This window comes from Parus major, chromosome 3 (assembly GCF_001522545.3).
Source record: "Parus major isolate Abel chromosome 3, Parus_major1.1, whole genome shotgun sequence".
In the NCBI taxonomy this organism is placed as follows: domain Eukaryota; kingdom Metazoa; phylum Chordata; class Aves; order Passeriformes; family Paridae; genus Parus; species Parus major.
The window spans coordinates 77,821,264-77,843,312 of NC_031770.1; the positions used below are offsets into that span (position 1 = coordinate 77,821,264).

At 43.4% G+C, this 22,049-nt stretch overlaps 2 long non-coding RNA genes across 2 annotated transcripts in view; both read left to right on the top strand.

Moving 5' to 3' along the window:
• LOC117244066 overlaps positions 1-22,049 on the top strand; it is a 38,985-nt gene that overhangs the window by 3,985 nt on the left and 12,951 nt on the right. The window lies entirely within an intron of this gene.
• Positions 7-7,805, top strand: LOC107201485. The gene is made up of 2 exons (XR_001520227.2): positions 7-2,039; positions 6,771-7,805. It is a non-coding gene; the product is annotated as an uncharacterized LOC107201485 (long non-coding RNA).

Below are 22,049 nucleotides of genomic sequence, written 5' to 3' on the forward strand. Positions count from 1 at the left end.
AAAGAAAGAAGAAAAAGGTCTGAGCAAAATAACATAAACCTGTCCTTGAATACCTGCTTGAATGTAATTCAGGGGTTTATATCATCTCATTTTTCTGAGCAATACGTTTTTCTTCTGAATTACTAGTTGGAATGTTTACATAATTTTCTCTTTCCTCTAGCATATCTATTGGATTTTCAAGCAGTCTTTCTCCTTCAAACTAAGTGAAAAGTTAAAACCCTAAAATTGTACGGGTCTCATACTTCATTTTCCTTGCATTTGCACATCTTAGGTGAAGCAAGTTTGGTGGGCTGCCTTCTTCATTATTCCATTCTGAGATGAGAATGAGGCCTCTTATTTTCCTGACTAGCTCACCCCTACAAGCTGATAATTGCTGGCTCTTAGGAAGAGCTGCATGTTATTGCTTAGGGTGAGAAGCATTCAGCCTCTTGTGTTTTCCCCTTGAAGTAGCACATGTTGCTGAATTTTAAGTTGGTGTTGGCCTAGCTAATCAGGGGCCTATAGCTATTGCAGTAAGGCTTCAGCCACTTAAAATACTCTCAGATCTTCCCAGGGACTGGGTTGGTGCTGGTAAAGACAGTACTGATTGGTGCTGGCAAAGATATTATCTAGCCCCACCACTTGTACCCTTCATCACTAGAAGTCATAACACAAAGATCCAAAATGAGGAAATGGTGAATTAGCTCCTGAAAAGTGCCAGCGGAAAACCAAATTTGGTGAAAGGATCTTCACATTAGTTCACATGTTGTTAACATGGGCATATACAGAGGATTTCAGCTTCTTGGCTGTTTCTGCTTGGATTCAGCCTTCAGCACTGAGAAGTGTACTTCTTAGTGTGTCTCTGCTTGCTCAGATTGCTTCCTCTAAATTCTCCATGGCTTGGCAAAGGGTCTATGTGGCCCTGTAGCAACCCCAGTCAGGCAGACACACACCCTTACTGCCTTTGAGGCAGGCAGCAGCAGTGCTGTTAAGGACAGGCAGGCAAATGCAGGAAAGTGGGGAATATCAATGCTAAGGCAGGAGCTTCAGTAGAAAATCTCTGGCCAGCTGCTATGCAGGAGGACAAGCTGTTCTATAATATTTCTTGCTCAGATGTGATGGATGTTCAAATGCTTTTACATATTTTTGAAGTCAGAAACAATATTTAGGATAATCTATAAACTGGTGGACACAAAATGCTCCAGGAACAACCGAAGGAAGCAACTGATATATCTGCATTATCCAGCACAACACAGTTCAGGAGTCTCATTAGTGTGGAGGGCCTACAGGAATGGTGCCTCTGATTAAATGCCACCAGCTGTCAGTTAACCTAAGATGAAGATTAGCAGGCAGGCAGAGACATCCCAGACAGGTCTGGAAGGAATCCATCTGGGCCTGTCAGTCCAGGCACAGCTCTGCCCAGCCCTATATGCACTCCCTGGCCATATGCACCCTACCCAGCCCTTTGCAGCCTTTCCAAGGCTGTCAGTGTGGCAGAGCATGATAGACTGGCTTTGTAGAAGAGCAGCTTGGCTCTGGAAGTAAATAGCTGTTTGTAGTCGTGGTCTCTTCAGTTCTCCATGCTTCTTCTTAGCATGTTGCAGGCTCATTGCCTTGTGCAGTGGATGGGGGAGAGGTCTGTGCTGAGACAGCCCTTCCTGGGCATGGGACAGGGGAGCTGGAGCAAGCACTGAGGGACAGGAATGTGGTCTCTGGAGGGGTGCTCTGACAGACTTCCTGCGCATGCCAAGGAGCTCCAGGGAGAATTCAGCTGACAGGGAACCAATTTCCTCCCTGCTCTTGCCACTGCAGAAGAAGATGAGAGAGTGCTTAGGAGACAAGGCCAAGATCATTCCGGTTGCATTACACGGAATACAACAGACCTGAGCAATACACTTGGAGCCCTCCTTCTCCTTCCAGGTGCCTTTACACCAGTGTAACTCTAAAGAACTTGGTGGAGCTGCATCTTTAACAACCAGAGCAGACAGTCTGGACCCCTGGAGCAACATAATGGGGGAGCACTAAGGAGGCAGAATTACTGGTGTCAGTGGAGAAGACAGGTTAGTGGTCGCCTCTGACAGGAATAAGAGAATAAGAGGCTTCTGCTGGGACTTCCTCATCAGAAGGCCAAGGGCTGTATTGTGTAACCTTTGAATATACAGAGGAATTAGAGTGAAATTACAGGCTCTCAGTGACCTGCCAGATTTTAAGTGTAACTCTTGGGGGGAAAAAAAAGTAAGGAAAAACTCCTTTTCCCCATAAAATTGAAATATAGTAAGTAATGGTATATGTCAGTCCCACCAGAAGTCTTTACATTTCCCTTCACTCTCAGACTTCAGCTTAATAGGCTCCAAACATAGACTGCTTTAACAGCCAGTATTCTGACATCTCTTGGTGTTATCTAGAAAATGTCAGCAGCTCAAATGCAGAATAGAAATGTGGCTTCAGTTTTTCTTTCAAGCAATTTTTTTTTTGTCCAGTAGCTGCAGGGGTGATGCCTCAATTTAAGAAGTAGCTGCATTAAACGAAATGTGATAAAAAGAGACATCCAAATTCCAAACAGGTTTCAGATTAAGTTTTTGAATATGTAAATTTAGAAACATACATTTAAATTCAAACCACAGGGTAAAAAAAATATATAAAAAAAAAAGAGCAGCAGCATTTTGGCTGCTTGGAAAATTTAATACAAGATGTTTTCTGCTTTTTGTGGGCTTGCAAGTGCCAGGCAGATGGAAACATCATGAATATTATCTAGGTACATCTTGGTCAGATTTTATTTAAAATAGTATAAAATTAAATTTAGTGAGGTACAAACTTTCTGTATATATGATGCATGAACAAGCTTTGTGACTATCTAGAGGCAGACTCATACAACATATTGTTACATCTTCTGCCCCTGTGCTTTTCAAACTTCACTGCTACGTGTTCTTAAAGTCCTGCTCATTTTGAGGGTTTTGTGACACAGCTCTTTATTGGTTTTCAGCTTTCCTTCATTTTGTTGTGGTCCCCTTGTACTTCCAGTGGTTTGCATGGGTCCAACAAGGACCTGACTTTCTGGCCCATCTCCTACTGTCTCAAGTCTTGCACACCTTTAGCTACTTCAGGATGAGAAATTTCAGGAGTGCATTGCAAATCCAGACATCTGAGGAAAACCACACCTTTAACAGTCTTTCTGACTTGTTTATTTCATAGCTGTAATCTTAAACTCAGGATTGCTAAACTGATGCTTGTTTTTCCTCTATGTGAGTCTCTGCCTTCTTCCCAGATTTTTCCAGTATCACAAATAGAATCTTATTGGTTTGAAAAGACCTTTTAGGCTATTTAATCCAACCATTAACCCAGCACTGCCAAGTCCACCAGTGAACCATGTCTCTAAAATGTCTACGTGGTTTTTAAATACCTCCAGGGACAGTGACTCAGCCACCTCACTGGGCAGCCTGCTCCAGTGCTTGACAACCCTTTCTGTGAAGAATATCTTCTTAATATCCAGTCTAAAACTCCCCCAGGCAACTTGAAGCAGTTTCCCTTTGTTCTATGTGTTATCTTTGGTTCAGTCTTCCCACATCACCACTAGATTTTGGCCTTTTCGTCATTATAATACTTTTTTGGAAGCTTGATTTTTTTTTTTGCCATCAACACTTACTTTCTTGTTGCCTTTCATTTTGGCAGTTCTAGCTCCCTAAAAGTAATTTAAAACACTTCAGGTCATCTTTCAAATGTATCTCTGACCACAACCCAGTGTTGTTCATGATTTGGTCAAAATTTCTCACTTCTGCATTTAGGGCCTTTCATTTCTTAACTTCACCATTTCTATTTATATGAATAAATTATGCCACTGACCATGCCATGTCTTGCAGAATGGTTCCGGCCTATTCTGCTCATCAGTCCACTGTTCTACCTAAAAGATCCATCTTTTTCCCATGCTGCATTTTGGATTTTGGGAAAATCTCCGTATGCTCAGAGGTACTAATATTCACCTCTGAACAATATCTTTAAAAAAACCAAAACACTGCTGTTACTAGTTGACTCAGTGATGATCTCTTTTCCTGTGTTTTGCATTCCAGCTTACTTTCACATTCATGCCATTTCTCTTCATTACCTCTTTGCCACAAGTCATTGACAGTAAGATCAGCAACAAAACCTGCCACCAGAGAAACCTCCAAATCCTGCACCAGATACAGCATCATCAACAGCAGGTTATCCTTTAAATCATAGAACAGATGCCACTGCATCTGTGTTTCTACCATAGAGCCTCAAATCTGAAAGAAACTGCCATCACAGAGTGGTATCACCAGCTGCTACCAAAATATAAATTCATTGGTGACAAATATCAGTATTCTGCTGAAATCTGACTTTTAAGAAAGAGGAATATGTTTTATTTTTTCTTTTATTTAGACCCATTAGGAAAAAAAAAATAGTTCTGGTTTTGTACATCCACAAAATCTGAGTGTTAGCCATAATGTTAAAAAGCCTCCCTACCAAGAGATATGCAAGACTTCCCTAAAAATCCTTCCAATTAATGCTTAAGTCTGTTTTTCTTTCATATTATAACAAGGTTTAAGGTCATTCAGTCTTCCTCTCCCCATAAAAATATTATGCATATTACCAAAATATAACTGGCACTTAACTACTATGCTACTATTGCCTTGAGTCAAACAGATATGCAAGAGGGAGAGCGGGAATATGTGATAAAGCCCATTTTGGATTGGAGCTAATGCTTTCTTTTGCACTAGTCTAGCTCAGAGGGCATTTTGGATTCAAATTAATGGACTGTCAGCAACTGCTTATAAAATTGGGTTCCAAAAGTATGGTGCAAATCTAAAACTTTAATTGCTTGCAAGCAGCTGCAAGGAATCTCTTACAACTCCAGTGCTGCATGGAAGTGGAAGAAGGTTGAATTTTTTGTCCTGTAAATATTTCCTTTTTCTACCAGTTTCATTAGTATACTGTTCTTTGGATTAAAAGATTTTGAAAGCAGAAAGTAATTGCTGAAGAATAATAACCTGGCACTCTTACGTACCTATCAGAAACATGAATTTGCTCAGTAATACAGAAAATTGGCCAGAGGGCAGATTTAGATACTAGCACCCTTATTGGAGAAATCCAGAACAGGTTTTATTATTTATGATTGTCTTTGTGCGTGTGCATAGGAGACTTGGCAACGACATAATCTTGGAAGACTTTTAATCAGCTCAAGGAGCTTAATTTAATACCAGAAAATGTATCGAGGCAAATGTTAAAGAAGCTGGCCTGTCAGTCAGCGAGCAGCTGAGGAGCTAAGGACAGCATGCGACATCATTAGGCAGTGAGTGCCAGGACTAACAAATGCCAAGGTGAGGGCTGCAAAAAGCCCACAGGCTAATAACTCACCAAAGGTAACCAGCAGCTGAGGATCCCTCTGCCTTCTGTGTCCTGCCCACCACTGTTACTGTGCTCAGAGACTAAGTTAGCTCACAATCCAGGATCCAAGAGCTAAGCTGCATTCACACATGACTAAAGGGAACCTTAGCAGTAAGGATGTGACATGTGTAGCTTAAATTTATGGTTCATCTGCTACGTGAGTGGTATCTTGAACGGAGTCCAACAACTCTTCCATCAGCTGCATCCATATGCTATGCATGTGTTCCCTGCTAAGCACATCTTTTAAATTTAGTCCTTGTGGGTGCATGTTCTACACTTTCTCCATGCTTGTGGCTTTCGTGTGCATTCTTTAGAAAAATACTCCTGTTCATTCAAAGGCTGTCCCGAGCTCTTCAGTTGCTCTCCAGCCATTCAGCTGCGACCTCAGCAAGACACCTCAGTGCATTCCCTTCACGTTTCTTCCCAGCTGTGCCACAGCCACTGCTGCTGCTTGGGTTGCACTGTGAGTTCTGAGCTCCTTGAGGAGCTGGTAGTGCTTCCCTGCTCCTTTGTTCAGAGGTGTGAACATCCTGCTGCTGCTTGCAATGATGTTTGCCCCCATTTGAAATTTATAGACTCTTGTAATGATCTGAATGTTGTAACAAGCAGGTTTTTTCTGGTGAATTTTAAGCCTCATTCATCATTTTTTTAAATCAGTATTTAGCATCAACTATTTTTGTCACATTTTTGTCAGGCAGGGTAAGAAGTGAGTGTTTGTATCTATGGAAGAAGTAGTTGCCCTCCATGATTCTCTTCCAAGTTTCCAAAGCAAAAGAACCTTTCCTAGATGAAACTGTGAGCCCAGCAGAAATAGGTGTCAAACTAGCACAATGCCCCCCACACAATAGATTATAAAAGCCTTTTCTCTGGCAGTGATTTGTTCCCAAGTCTTCTTCTGGAACAGAACATACTGCCCTACACATCATCGAACAACTGAAGACTCAAGAAAAGCAAGAAAATTAGAAGGGAGACAAAATATGAAATACCCCTCTCAGAGCCAGCAACTGTGAAGGAGTGATGTTCTGATATAAAATACTAGTGCCATTCTTCAGGCTTGAGAGTTCAGATTTATGAAAGAAATGCATAGCACTTCCCAGAGGAGGGCAAGAAAGGCAAAACACTGAAAATGTAATGAATCTGAACACAAACTTATATTTGACATAAAAATGTTATGAGGAAAAACAAGAACAGTGAAGTGCTAAAAAGTGTTGTCTGCACATTTAGGAATTAAATTGTAAACTAACATTTGAAAATTGAATAGTGGTAAAGCCTAAAAAGCAGAGGGATTAAGAAATCTGCTGCAGCTCACATGGTAATCTGTGCCAGAAAAAAAGTACAGAATTTGGATGTCTTCTGGTTTTAATGACACATGCTGTTTCCTCTTCCCACAGATAACCCTACTGATGTTGTCGTCTTGCAAGGAGAGGGTGAATTAAAAAATAGCATCTATTCAAATATTTAGCACTTGCCCACAGTAGAATTCATGTTACCTAACTTCAGCAGACTGAAAGTTGGAAATGGTATTCATCTGCCCAAATTTAGATTCCTACAGTGCAAACGTCAACAGCTGAGCAAGTCATACTGACTCCTTTATAGGCAATGGAGAGAAGCAGGCACTTCTGATGCGTAAGCACATCTCATCCTAAAAAATATGTCTAAAAGAGATCCGGCGAGTCACATGTAGAAATGGCTTTTTTTCCATCAGCTATAAAGAGAATCCAGACTGTTATCATTATGATACAGGCTTTTAAAGTTCAGCAAGATTGATCTCTCTCCTGGTATCTAATTTACACTGGTCATTCTTGTTCCCTCGTCATGTTGGCAGAGAGAAGCTGTCGCTTCCAGAGGTCCTGGTTATCTTGGCCATCTCCCTGAGCTACAGAAAAGCTGGTATGAGCTGCCTTCCAGTGGTATTTGCTGCTGGGGGGGGGAGTGGAAGCCTCTGGGATTGCTGAGGAGTATGAGCTGAGAGGATTGACATTATTTCAGCCATTCTTCATTCCCATGTCTATTTATGTGGGTTTAAAATGTTGTCTCCAGATGTATGGAAGGCTTATAAGGACAGTATCAGACAGGACAAGAGGGCAAAGACAAGTGTACTCTGAATCTGTTTTTTGTATGTGTCATTTAAGCCACTGCCTTCTCTGAAGTTTTCCCCTTCCTCTGTCAGTAGCTACCACTGTTGATGTTGGTGAGGGAGAGTATTTATTCTATTTTTTTCTTCAGAGGTGCTATGTTTTGCACAAAACAACTGGAGACCAAAGCCAGTGTGCCTTCCTCTCCCAAAGTCAGAACATTGCTTGATCAATCCCAAACACTACACTTGGGAGAAAATGCAAAAAAATAACCAAAAAACATAAAACTGAGGAGGCATAGGAAGGCACAACAATGAATAGGATATTAGAGATAATAAAACTGGAAATGTTTTTTTTTTTTCCTCCATTTTGTCCTGTATGTGAGATAATCCCTCAATTCACAGTTATTTCATCCCTCTTGGATTCATGCAGGGATCCTTGGAGTATGCAAATGGTGGGCTGCAGGTTTTTCTGGTCATTGCACTGCCTTTTGCTGCTCCATGCCAAGTGAGGCGTGAGGTTTCCTGCTGATCTCTGGTGTAGTTCTCTGATGTGGCTGTACACACACACACGTGAGCACCCTCACACAGAGATCACCATTTCAGGAAGGTGCAGTGGCATGGGTTGTGAAGGGGCTCATTTTTCATCCTTCCAGGTTCTGGTGGAAACAGATGGCACAATATACACCTTTGCTTTTGTTTTGCACTGTCTTTCCAGTAAAGCATGTTCAGAGGCTCATATCTCTGTATTCTGTTCAAGCATATTTTAATTACCTGCTACATGCAAAACGGATTCTCATTAGACAGAGTTTTTCCTAAAACCATCCTGATTAAGCAGTAGCAATTACTGCTCATGCCATTAGGCTTAGTCAGTCACCAGGGAAGCTTTGTGAGAGCAGGATGAAGATGGGGATCTCTGTTTTCCGGTGTGGGGACTCTGCTTTTGGTCTGTGTGTGCACAGCCCTTAGCCTGGGGACCAGGGAGAATTACACTTTGAGGTTACAGATGGGAAGAGGCTATTTTTATTTTGCTCTGTGGTCCTACAGCAGCTCTTTGGGGTACCCCCTGACCCCAGCACGGGGAGGTGGCGAGGCCAGGCTCCCTGAGGTTGGCACCAGCCAGGCAGTCAGCAGCACTGTCAGACCAGCAGGTGAGCTCCTGATTCACACGGCAGCCTCACACCTCCGCTCCCCAGCCCTGTTTTCACATGCAAGCCATAGCAGCCCTGCATGCTGGACTCCCTGAGCCATGTGAGCCATCCCCAGAGCCTCCACTCCTTATCCCCAGCTCCTGCAGGCTTGCTGCCTGGACAGCAGCTGAGCAGCCAGCAGCTGCTGTAAGGCTTGCTGGGGGAAGGGATACTTTCTTTAGTTTTTCCAGGTCCTTTTGTGCAGTCCCTGTTGGCAGCACACCTGCCAGGCTGCCTGCCTCCAGGGCCAAATTGTACTTCTCAATCAGCCCGCAGCTTATGTGGGAGCTGTGTTCTCTCTCAGCCAGCTCAGGGTCTGGAGGATGTCTAGTGACCACCCAGGACCAAACTTAAGTCCAAAATCAGGACCAAACTTAGAACTGAGCTTTCTACTGCACAAGAGGGAGACATTAGGCAGAAGATTTCTAGAACCTTAACTTGGTCTGATTTTTCCCAAGCAGCTTTGCTCAGTCTGACCCCAAATGGTTCAGCCAGAGGCCAGTTTCTCAGCAGTGACATGTGCAGGCTGAGGATGGACAGGCAGCATGGGAGGAGCTGGCTCTGGTTTAGGTTCAGCTCTGCCAGCCTCTGAAATGAGTATAGGACATCAGAGGAATTGCTCCAAAGCACGGCATGTGCGCCAGTCCCAAAGGCTCAGCAGAATTGCTTGCTCTGCCTCACCATCTTCATCTGTTCTCATGCTGACACACTTGGGATGAACACAAATACAAAACAGAGCAAACTCAGAGAGAACAAAGGCTGGAAACAGGCTCCAAGAAACTGCCTCATCTGCTTCCACAGCAGATTATACCTGGATCATCACATATTAAATATGATGGCCATTAAAGTCTGCTCAAGGCATTACTGATGCACTGGATGAAAAAAGCCATACATACACAGTGAGAATTAGATCACTGCCTGCTTGTTTCAGGGGAACCACCAGCCCTGTGTTACAAGAAACAGGAAAGAAACACTCCCTGTTCACTGCTGCCTGTGCATCTTTTCTGATTTCCAAGGTGTGACTCTCTCACCAAGTGAAAAAGGTACAGCTCTATGGCATATCAAGACAGTTCTCTTTCTGCAGTGCTGCTCCCCGCTGATCCACAAGTCAGATCACTTAAGCTAAAGCTCAAACCTTGCTGCTACCCTGCGTCTCTTCCAACTTTATATGCTTGTCTCTGTCAGGGCAGCTTCTGCATTTGCAGGGAGAGCATTGCCTTTTTCCAGTCCCTCTCATTTCTGTCCTTCCTGACTTTTTGAATTCAGTATCTGTAGGTTACAAAGCTGGCTGCTTGCTTGTTCTGCTCCTCTGCTTGCAGGACACCTAATAATAGCACTTACCTGGAACATTTAGTTCTCCAGGAACGACACAAACCCTGATCACCACACTGGGTTTGTGAAGGAGTTGAATATTTGGCACTCATTTATGAGAAGGACTGGGAAGGATGACAGCTCCCCCTTCTGCTCTGCCCTCAGTCCCAGTATTACATCCCCACATGGACACTTTCATTTGTCCCCAGTTCCTTCACAGCATGCTCTTGGGACTGTAGGTATTGCCCAGGAGAAGGGGACTTTTCTGTCTGACAGTCCTATGCCCATGGCACATCCAGGAGTTTTTTATGCCATATGATCCCAGCATATATTCCCAATATTATTGAGCTTAGCCCCGCAGCACAGCTGTGATACTTAAAATGATATTAAGAGTAATTTTATGGAAAAATACAGGGAAAACTAGTGACTACTGAATATGCAATGACAATGCAGGGGGCAGGGCAGAGGTAAAGCTATCCTCAGGACCTTCAGAGGATTTCCAAATGATGCAGATATATCAAAGGAAGCAGCAGGGGCTAATCCCACCTGGGATGAGGACTCACACAGGACATCCCACTGAGGTACATCTTACACAGAATGTCTGCACACAGATTCCTCTCCTTCACTCCCTAGATAATCCTGCTTCTCATCTCAGCCTTAGCAAGTGAGATTCATGAAATTTGGAAACAGACTGAGTAGTGAAAAATAAATAAAATTGTACCGCGTGTCAGCAATGTTCCCTGTTATTCCCGGAAGGTAGGTAACAGGCACTACATAATCCTGCTGACATTAATAATTCTCGCATTCTCCTCCATTCCATCAGTGCCATGAAACTTGCTAAGTCTAACATGAAAAAATCCGAATGTGATGGACTGTGCCGAGATCGCACGGAATTCTCAATATTCAGCTGAAAATAAACTAGAGCCCTGATGCCAAATCTTCAGTGCTGATGACTTTTCTTCCATCTCAAGCAGAAAAAAGACAGATTTCTCTTTGCCTGCTAAAAGTTAGTCATATAATCCTCTAATCAGTAGAGTGTTGGCCTATCATTTGCAAATCAGAATAGATGTCAAGAGAGAAAATATAAAAACTGAACATTCATTGCTCATCTGCTGTAATCACCATGAATATATCAAAGTATCTGAGAGCAGAAGTGCCAGGTTAGTTTCATTTGCAGGTTGCCTCACATAATTTCTTTTAAACCTGGCTAATACCATTTCATCTGCTCTCAGACTGGTAGATCTGGGTAGATCTGATTCTTGTTTCTCCCACCATACATCCAACAAGTTTATTTTTCTGCAGTTTTGAATCTTCATGCCCAATCAGCTGAGAGACACCTCCAGCCACTTCTGGTTTGAGAACATCACAGAGTAGCCATCCCAGGCTCCACATCGCTGCTCTTTTATTCTTCAGCCTCTCTCCCATATAATCTGCTATCCAAAACCCTTCTGAACAAAATGCATTTCCTAGACTGTCATCTTCTTTAATTCTCTATTTAAAAGTCTTTCTGCTACTGTCCATGCACAAAATCTTTTCAAACATCAAAGTAACCATATCCCTTTTTCCAGCTTTCCTCCAATTCCTACAGGCTGCTCAAAGTACTTCTTGCCCCTTTCATTTCCTTTCCTTGTACCTCTCTTGGGACAGCATTTGGTACCAGGGAGGACTTACACACACATGCTTCAACTCTCACCAGGGGGGAAGATCTCAGTGAGATCTTCCCCCTGGTTTCATCTCCTTCCTTACTACTTGCCACATGTGAAAGATGAACAAATGAAAGAAATGGCAATGTAAAATTCTTCTCTTGGTTCTCCTGCTTGCTCTGTCTTTAACTCTTCCTAGAGTACCTAAATGGGACCATGACTACCTTCAGATTTTAGTCTGCACCCAGCATATTTTGTTCTGAGCAACAGAGAATGGGGAGCCACCAGGTACACTTGCACATTATCTTTGGAACCCTGTCTGCAGGTCATTCTGTAAATATCAGTCTTTGTCCTAACCTTGGAGGTGCAACCATGTCCTGCTGGTGTCAGAGAAATGGCAAGCAGGAAGAAGCAGAGTAACAGGGCTCCCACACAACAATTTTTTGTTAGTCCTAGGTCCCCTAGAGTGACCAGATATAACCACACAGGAGACCCCCTCCACAGAGAGAGCCCCAAGGGAGCCAGGCAAGAGGGGAGGTGGCAATGCCATTCAGACACCTACCCCAGTCTCCTTCTTCCCTTTGCCATCCCTTCCCTGCAAGGACTCCTCTCTGCCATAGGACTCTGTCTTCTCTTCAACTCACACCCCTCCTGATAACGTGAAACTATAATGGGGGCAGGCTCAGGGTTATCACTGAGCATTCCTGATAGTGCTGCTGGTGCCTTACAAAGGAAGAGGATTTTCTACAAGTCTGAGCCATTGTTTCAGGCTGCCAGGAGCGGCAGGAAGCCTGCACAGCATCAGTTACGCTCTGCTCACATTTGGGGGTTAATTTGTAATCAAAAAGGCTGTAAATCCTCTTTTCTTTCTTTTTTTTCTTTTTTTTTTTTTTCATTTAAAGAACTGTTCAGATTCTGCAGAAACAGAGAGTTTCACAGAATCACAGAATATTGAGACTTTCAAGGGAAAGAAAAGTATGGCATTTTCTTGCACCAACCACGATAGCTGGTGCTGCTGAGGGCTTCATCCAAGTGAAGATAAGACAATCTGCAGCTTTCACACCTCTTTACAGCTCAAAATGAACAGAATGGGGAAGGAGAAAATTATATCATGCCCTAGTGGTTTGTTTTAATCCTACAAACTATCTTGATAACCTCACCCACAGCTGATACAGCGCAGGAGTACAGTGTTTTCCCTTGTGGAAGGTGAATTTATAAAGGCAAATAAACCAAACTACACAGTGAGTTGACAGGGCAGGTATTTTCCCCCTCTGTCCCAAAGAGGTGGAGACTGTGGGGAACAAGCCTCTCTCAGCTGGTTTTTTCAGGGGCCCTTTGCCTGTCCCACCTCTTGGCACATTGAACAGAGTTTCTCAGAAGTCCTACCCAGGGGCCTCCAGCTGAAAGAGCTGCTCAGCTTCCCACAGACAAATCAAAATTGGGTCCTGGAAGAAACATCTGTCCCATGTAGAAAAGGCAGTTTTTCCACAGGGATAGACATGGGAATATGGTTGCATGAGCCTTACCAAGCCTATGGGAGTAGAACGTGGATGAAGATTGGCTTTGGTTCAAGGCACTAGGAGCAAAAGACAATGCCAGCCAGAGAGGCCCTGCTGGATTCCCTCTGCTGGGGGGAAGCCGTGGCTCCTACCAGGGCAGCTGGAGGTTCCTGTGTCTCCAGCACTGCAGTCACTGGCACTGGACAGCAAAAACTGAGACCAGCAAATGATATCTAATTCCATGCCAGAGGTTCAAAATGGATTTTGAAATAAGCTTTTCCTGAGGGTGAAGAACAAAGCAAGGTGATATTTTTAATTTGGGAATTAGCTCATCCTTGCAAGACTAAATCTCAGACAAACAGCTTCTAGAAGGACCTAAGCAGGCACTGGGATGGAAAGTGTCTGGAGATATGGCATGGGCTGATTTCTGTCAAACTGGACTTAATGGTGATTGTAGCCATCTACTTCTGCTGCAAAAAAACAGTCAAAATAATTCAGGCACCAGATAATTCACAGAAGAGAAAGGGAAAGATCCACACTTGTGTAGAAGGCAGACCTCAATCCATCCATGACAGCCTGGTATCCCACATCCACAAAAGACAAAATCAATTGAATCAGACACAGGAACATGCTATGGGAAACAGGCAGCCTCACTTAGAAGGAGGAGGAGGAGGATCTTGCCTTTTTAAATCTGGCAAAACAAAGGATCTGATTGCTGCCTATAAACATATTGGGGTAGACACCAGGGAAGGAAAACAGCTGTTATGCTGAAGGACAGCACTTGCACAAGAACAAAAGGGTATGAACAGGTCATGAATACATTTGTGAATATGATTATGGGACATGGTGCCTACAATACCAAGGGATTTGCTTTGGTGACCAGGACACCCCATTGGTTTTGAGTTGTGCAGCAAATCCCCTGGCGGATAGTCCTGATTAAATTCTCTGCTATTAGTTTTATTCTTCTTGCCAGCTAGTCATTTTTAACTCCTCAGGGTGTTACATCCTGGTGTATTTGTCATAGGAAAGACATATTTGGAGCGTGAATACCTACCCCCAACCCCCCTGCTCGCACCCAGAGTCATGTGGAAGCCAGCAAAAGCTCTTCCTGATGTCAGTGAGAGAAAGAAAAGAGAAAGGACTGCCTAAATCACACTTCACAGAAAAGGCTACACAAACATTAAAAACTGGGACAGTTGTTGAAACTGTCTTATCTGCAGGGGAAGATTTACAGATGAATGAGGTCCCTAATGATGAAACTCAGAAACTCTCATATGATAACACATGTGGAAAGTTTTTGCGCTTGCTATAGCTGTGACCAAGGTTTCTTGGTTTTAATGTTGTGCTAAGCAGGCTGGGGACAGTTTCTGTCCCCACTGGATTAGGAGGCATCTTCCTGACTTGCTGCATCTCGGATGCCAGGGCAGTGGAGGCAGAGTGGAGTCTGTTGGCTGCTTCATTGGAGATGATCCTGTCATTCCTCCCCTCTCTAATTTTTATGCTCAAGTCTCTGGGGAGGCAATGTGCTGCTTACTGTGGTTCTGGACTCATTTTCTGGGCAAAGAATCCTCCATCAGTGACACATCAATTTTAGTTATTTTGAGAAGAAAAGAATGTGCTTTTTTATGTGGGTTTCTTTGGGCTCCAGAAACTATAAACGTCTTCATTTTTAAGTGTCAGCCTTGACACGCACAGCTGATTTAGACCTCAGTGATAAATATATCTGCTCTGCTATGTATCATTTTTTGGGAGTTATAATTGAATTAAAATTGTATACTCTGTGGGCAGGCTGTGATAGGTAATTAAGTTTATTGATTATGCCATGGCTCAGTTTGTCAGATGTACAGCACACCCTGCACTCTAATTGCTATTATATATACTGGACAGAGCTCATCTCAGATGGTATAAGCTGGCATAAGGCCATTCCTTCAGCGACAGCTTTCACGAGTTTGGGACTTTATGTTACTGTTGAAGCTGTGCAAGAGGCTCACAGGCAAAACAGACGAACCTCATCTTGTTTGAAAGTGCTATAAAATTATACATTTATCTAGATCAGCAGCCTGGTGGATTTAATGGTCCATAAGGCTCCTCTCTAAACCTGGGCTAATTTATAGGTTCACATCAAGGCTGTACTGAATTTTCACTTTCCAGTCTGAAGCAAAAATTGCCTTTGACTGAGCACCACACTGAGCACCGAGCCCTAAACTCAGTTCAGAATCATCTGGGTTGAAAATTGTGAAGAACTAATTATTTGCAGAGTATTTCTCCTCAGACAGTGCAAATAACTGATTTTACCTAACCAGACACAGCTCTTCACAGAGTAATAAAATGCAGTTTGATGTCAGTGCTAAAATGAAACAGGGAAGACTAGGAATAATGGGAAGGGTAGTAGAAGACCTGAAGGAGAGCCAGTGGACTCTCTGTGGTGAAGCTTGGGTAAAAGGGGATCAGAGAGATTGTGGGAAAGGGAAATGCACATGTGTGCAAGGTGTATCAAAAGAGACCATTGTAGTGAAGGGGTGCTGAAAGGAATTTGAGGTGCTCAGAGAACAAAAAGTAACTGCTTTTCCCATCTCCCACACCTTTGATCGCACACCTTTTCCCATCTCCAGCACCATCTCCAGTCCTGGGGACTAGTAGGCTGCACCTCTTAGGAGAGGAAGGAGGAAGGGTCAGGTTGAGGCAGGGCCTGCAGGGAAACCAGTGTAGAAGGGCTCCCTGCTCTGGCTCCAAGAGATGTGGGTTGGCAGTGGCTATTGCTGCATGGGTTACTGCCTCCTCCACTCAACCTGCCCAGCTCTGCCTGTAGGAGGAGAAGCCTGTGGGGCAGGTAGGGAGACAGGAGCTCAGCTCAGGGCAACCCCTTCATGTATTTCCATGCAGATACAGATTAGATTTTTGTAATTTTCATGCTGTGTTCTCCCTCTAGCACCAAGCCAGCTCTCATCACACCACCCAGGGAACATCAGTAAAGCCACACAGTGTGACCACCACAGTCTTGCACTCCAGCAGTCCTGTAGGCTTTTATAAACTTCCTGAAATCCTGAGATTTTGTTTCTTTAGTTTTTTACCTTTCTTTTATTTTTTTTATTATTTTTTTCATCTTTTGGTAAGAACACTGCATTTTTCAGAGCTAAAAACTAATTCACTGTTGTGCATGTGCAGAACAACCTGCAGCTGGAGAAGTCTGATGAGTCTGTGTGGCACCACCGACCTTGAGACCATTGTGCTCCTCCATGTCAGGTCTGGCTAGCTACTTGTTCCTCAGGTCTCTGCTTGAAAACAGTGCAATTCATAACTTTCAGGAGAATGCAGTGATATTGAGGTATGCAACACAGTAAGCACCTGAAGGCCTTAATCCCACAACTCATAGAAGTTGCTGCTGAAGTTTGTGGGACTTCTGCTGATCTCACTGGGACCACCCACATTTTTAAAGCTAGACTTTGCTGGAGGAGGTCTTTTGAGCTGAGCTTTTGAGGGACAGACAAGCTTATGAAAATCAGATTCTGGGCATCCAGATTTAGTTGAAGATACTGTTTTTCCTCCCTTTCAACAAACCTGAGCTGCAGGAACCAGAGAACAAAATAGATTAACTTGAATTGCATGAGATACATATTGCCTCCAAGACTTTACCTTGAAGCTGAGGCATATTTCCTGGCCAGAAGACTGAAAAACACTATGAGAAATGGGTCTGGAAATGTTGCATTTGAAATGTGATAATCCAGTTTCAAGGAGAAGAAAGCAGTAAACCTATTTTCAACTATACTAAAAGATTTTTTTTTTCCCTTTGGCCTCTTTCTCTCCATCCAAATCCTTGAGCCTGTTTATTGCTTTCTCCTTATGATTAAGGCTGCTTCTAGTGGTCTCTGTGGCTAAGCACTTCAGCTTTAAAATGTGAACAAAAAGAATATGCCATTAGGGAAGGAGGTGCTGCTGGAAGGAAAGTCAAGGTTAAGGCTGTCTCCTCTGAATACATGACAAGATGCTAAAGATACATCTTTATTATCACAAATAATAAAATGCTTTTAAACTTCTGCCTAACTGCAAAGCTGTTCTGATGGTCTATGTTGAAAACATGTTGGAAAAATAAATGGCAATTCACAATTTCATGCCACCCAGCATATTTCTGGACAAAGTTGTTAAGAATATCACCTTTCTGAAACAGAAGCTTTATCCCTAACTTCTTTCCCCCTTGTATGGAACTGCTTTTACTGTACAGTAAGTCTGGGGCTTTACATGCTCCAAAGGCCTGAAGTGTCCCAAATCACTTTCAGATTATCTGAGTCTGTAATCTGTGCCCTTTATGGGACCTAAGCGATTTGCCTTGTAGTTCTCTACTCCTGAGCAGCTGAGACAAGAGGACTGGGGACTGAATTTCCTGGATGTTTGATTAGCAGGGGTTTGGCTGCTGTCCCCCTATAGCAAGCTCTCAATGATTTACTCAGTCACAGCAGGAAAGTCCATTGGTGGTGACCATGGAGGCTAGATTGAGACTCCTCTGAGGGACCTCAGTGAGGGACCAGAGGATCCTCTTCTGTGCTAAGCACCAGGAAATCCACGGTTTCTACTTCCCTGACAAGTGCTGATGTTAAGAAGGAACTGCTAAGCTGACACGGCTGAGCTTATAGACTGGATCTGCCTGTAATGATAAGAGGATAGGAAAGCAATCTTAAGTGAGAAGGTCTGAATTTCACATCATTCTGGTTTAACAATAACAGAGAGGATATTCCTGGAATGCACTCTGCTTCTGCTTAGGTGAGACTTTTACAGTGAATAAACAGAGATGTGCTAGGCAGCAAGACCAGGAGCTGCCCACTATCAGGGATCTGGATCCCAGGATAATGGGATCTTTATCCTTTTTGCTGTATAGGTGGATTATTAGATCTCTTGTGAGTGGAGAGAACTCCTCTATGTGCTTTTTCTCAACCCACACAGCTCTTCTGCTTTTTCCTTCTTGTCAGGTTGGATGTCAGGTTAAATTATTGGAGCAATAGTGGAAAGGAAAAAAAATCAACCTATGTCTTCGTTGTTTTGACTTGCTGCCCTTGCTCCACTCTTATATGACCTGCAGACCATGTTGTTCTTTTCTTTGTTTCTTGTTGCACTGGAGGTGCAGCTGTATTGGAGAGCCTTGGCAGCCATGGGATGGGAGAGGGAAGAGCTGACTCTACAAAGAGCTGCCACTCTTCTAGGTTGCACGCAACATTGTGAAAACACATTTCAGACATTAAAAAAAAGCAATCGTTGCAGTTTGAGACCAGACAAGCATAGAAAAATTGGAGCCTGATGAATATTCACCTGAGCAGATGTGACATCTCAACAAAGCCACCACAGGATGTATCTGTGCGGATGCCATTGAAAGATATATTAGCTGTTCAGTGAAAAAAGTTCTTCTGTGGAAATGCAGTCTTCAGCCTGCTGATAAAGCTATGCCTGAGTGCTTAGGGCAGTCATATTTTTTCCCTTGCAATGTCAAAGATGGATTTAAAAATTCTTGAAAGTCATCTGACAGAAAATGGCCTCTGAGATTCAAGCAGGACTCTCTGCAGGTTGTGAGAATGACTTTGCTTTCAACTATTCTTCAGTCTGTTGGGTACATCACTAGTAAATCTATTCTTATTAAAAATGGGACCCTTACTAGAGAAACTGGAGTTTTCAAATATTTTATAGTAGATCATGTTTCCAGAATACAATTGCCACAAATATTTTTCTAGAAGAAGCATAAGTTCAGTTCCCCAATTCTTTCTGCAGGTTTCTATGCAATTTATTTAAATTAATTTCTTTGAGAAAAATAACATCTGCTGCCATTTAATAAAATTCGATCTGTTACTCTCTCCCTCTTAAAGGGAAAGTTTATGCCCTTTATATTTACAGATAACAGCCTTAATATGGAAATTAAACTAAACTTGCATATAATTCACACATAAATTCCAGAAAGGTAAACGGGTTAATAAGTGTATTTTAAAGGTTCATTGAGTTTGCAATCCCATTCAGTGCATTTACAATAAAGAGATTCAAGTTCTTTTATGCAACTTCCTATTTTCTAATAGCACCTTAATAAATGATTGAAAGAGAAATACATAAACAGAGAATGGAGAGCCAATGGCTTTTTTTAAATTTTTCATAAAGTGCAGCAAACTGCATGCTGAACTATTGAAAATGTAAGCCTTAAACTAAAACAAACACCACAATTTGTTAACATAACAAACATAAAAGCTTCAATATTTTGTCATCAGTGTGCCAAAGCAAGTTGGAGTTAAACCTCCAGGTATACCAGCTGCAAACCAAAACCTATATATTGACAAGCTAGCTTGGCAGAAAATGCAAATAAAAGCATGAATTGGAGGTAAATAATAGCTCCAAGTGCTTTGCAACAGGTTGGCAGCAGTCAGTGGCCATTTAGTGTTGCTCCTGACAAGGAGCAGTGATGCTCCTCTCCACCAGCCTGTCACTTGAAAGGGGGGTAAGCCCCCAGTGCTGTGCCCCTGTGGGCCAGAATGCACAATATGGGGTCCCCATGCAGTGCCCAGATCTGGCCATTCCCCTCTGGTAACCTGTGACCTCTCACTGTGTCATCTGACTGGTCTTTTGGTGGTGATGTCATGGGCTACCCTTCAGAGAATCTTCATCCCCTTTCAAGAGTCCATCCACCTCTTCAGGTAAGCCATGGTTGGTCTTTCTCAATGTACCACCAGGGATGTCCTCCAGATCATATGATCCTCTCCTGAGACCTGATGAATCCCTGACTGTTGCTAAAAACCCTTGCATCACCCTGTGAATGTCTCACGCCAAACCTCTGCAAGGTTGCCTTTACTAGGCTGCTTTCTAAAGTATTTTCTCCTTGGAGTTTCCTGAAGGATAAAAAATAAAAGCCCAGAAAATCATTTGCATTTGCAAGCTACCATTTTCCAGAAGGGAAAAAGCTTCCTTGGGGCACCTTCCTCCTTTTCTTCCCCCAAGCAGGAGGATAAGGAGGTAACAAGAAATTGCCTATTCATGAGCCAGCATCAGTTTTCCAGGGAATGCAAAGCTCTGAAGGAGAGTACACAGAGAATAGTGGTGGATTAGGAAAATACTATCTCCACTACTCTGGAATGAACACTTGCACAGTAGTTTAACTCCATTTTTACAATCTACAGGTGAATTGCCTCTCGTTTTCTCTCGCAAATTTTCTCTCATCATGCTTGTATCTGACTTACAGACAAGTCCAATCAGCTGAAATATGTCTTGAAAATAGGACCTTCTCAGCCTTCATCTATTGTGAAGGCATGTTTTCCTCATGACATGCAGTAGACACTCCTGGAACCCTACAACAGAGCAGGACTAAAAGTGCTCTCTACAGTCTGGCTGTTAAAGAATCCCACCAATGAATCTAAATGTGATGTCTTATTAAAATGGACACAGTTTTCCCTGAGTACTCCAGAACTGCATTAGGCCCTCTGTTTGCAGACCAGGCTTAGCTCTGTATTTTAAGTGCTACAGCTGTGCTGTCAGCCCTCATGGGACAGAGGGGACAGAAAGTAATTACAATTGCAGAAAAGGCTGTTGAACATCAGGTCTACTTTGAGCTGCTTGGAAGCAGTGGACTGTGCTTAGTACCTAGGGATGCAGGCTCTGGCAAAGGCAGAATTTTGGTTTCACTTGAGCTTCTGGGTTGCAGGTACAGAGTCCTTCTGCTGCCATTATTGCACTGAACATCATGGCATGCTTTGTGCAAACCTTACTGCTGCTGCTGCTGCTGCTGCTGCTGCTGCTGCTGCTGCTGCTGCTGCTGCTGCTGCTGCTGCTGCGGGTGCCCAGAGGAAGATGGAGCCAATCTGACCCCCAGCCCCGCTCTCTGCCTCACAGAATTCCCCCCATGAAGTCTGGAGTCACAAGCTTGCACCTTTCTCAGAGGGCAAAAAGGGTTCTAGCACAGGAGCTAACAGCACTCATTGATGGAGCTTTGAACTAGCTTGGACAAAAAGGGACAAAGCCAGGCTTGCCAGTGATGAGCAGTGGGATGGTGCACCATCCACAAAACTTAAGGGAAGAAGCACTAATAGGATCAATCTGCTTCAGGGGGTGTTGGCTACAATGTACCATACCTGCAGTGTTTTTCCACTAAAGCACCCAGCATGAGGAACAAAGAATAGGTTGAGGCTTTGGACCAACCCCTGAGATTTGACATCACTGGTGTAAGTGACACCTGGTGGGATGAGTCCTGTGCCTGGAATGCCCTGTTGGATTATTGCAGGCTCTTCAGGAGGGATGGGCAGGGCAGAAGAGGTGCAGGGGTGGCACTGTGTGTAATGGAAGGGTTAGAATGTGTGGAGCTCACAGTTGTCAATGGCACAGTTGAGAACCTCTAGGTAAGAATCAAGGGATGAACAAGTAATGTGGATGTCATCATGGGAACTGACTATAGGCCTCCTAGCCAGGATGATGACACCAATGAATTATTCTTTGAGAAGCTAAGGGGCACTTCCAAGTCAACTGCTCTTGTCCTTATAGGAGATTTCAGCTTGCTGCTGGGAGCATCTACACAGCTGCTACAGCCCAAGGCAGAAGATTCCTAAAAAACCTGGATGACACCTTTATGGAACAGGCCCTACAGGACCTGATTTGAAAAGATGCCACCTTCATCTACTGCTTAGTAACAGAATGGACCTTGTAAGCAAAGTGGAGGTTGGTGGCTGTCTTTTCACAGTGACCATGAAGATACCAAGTTTAAAATCTCTGCTGACAGGAGGAAAAGTGCCAACAAAGCCTCAGCTTGGGCATGAGGAGAGCAGACTTCAGGCTGCTCAGGGAACTACTGAGTAAAGACTCCTTTATGTTTATGTCCAAATGTTTTTGCAGGTGCTGGGGTCCATAATTTCTGGTCACTTTTTAAACGTCATCTAAGGGCACAGGAACAGCAAATCTTAAATGTCAGAAGACAAGCAGGAAAGGCAGAAGGCTGTCTTGGCTT